The sequence below is a fragment of the Lupinus angustifolius genome, unplaced genomic scaffold (genome assembly GCF_001865875.1).
Source record: "Lupinus angustifolius cultivar Tanjil unplaced genomic scaffold, LupAngTanjil_v1.0 Scaffold_444, whole genome shotgun sequence".
In the NCBI taxonomy this organism is placed as follows: Eukaryota; Viridiplantae; Streptophyta; class Magnoliopsida; order Fabales; family Fabaceae; genus Lupinus; species Lupinus angustifolius.
Window position 1 is genome coordinate 258,171 of NW_017727840.1, and position 205 is coordinate 258,375.

The window sequence follows — 205 nt, forward strand, 5'->3', positions numbered from 1 at the left end:
ATATGATTTCTTTAAAGAAAAAGAGTTAGAAGCACAAGTGAATATCATTTATAGATCTCACCAACTTTGTTTCTGTGACTAATACCTATAATTGCATACATTATTCATTACGAGGTTGTGTGTGTTATAAATCCAAGTAAGACATGCCGAAATATAAGCTATTTCTTATAGACGAGTTTGATAGAGAACATCATTTTCACCAATA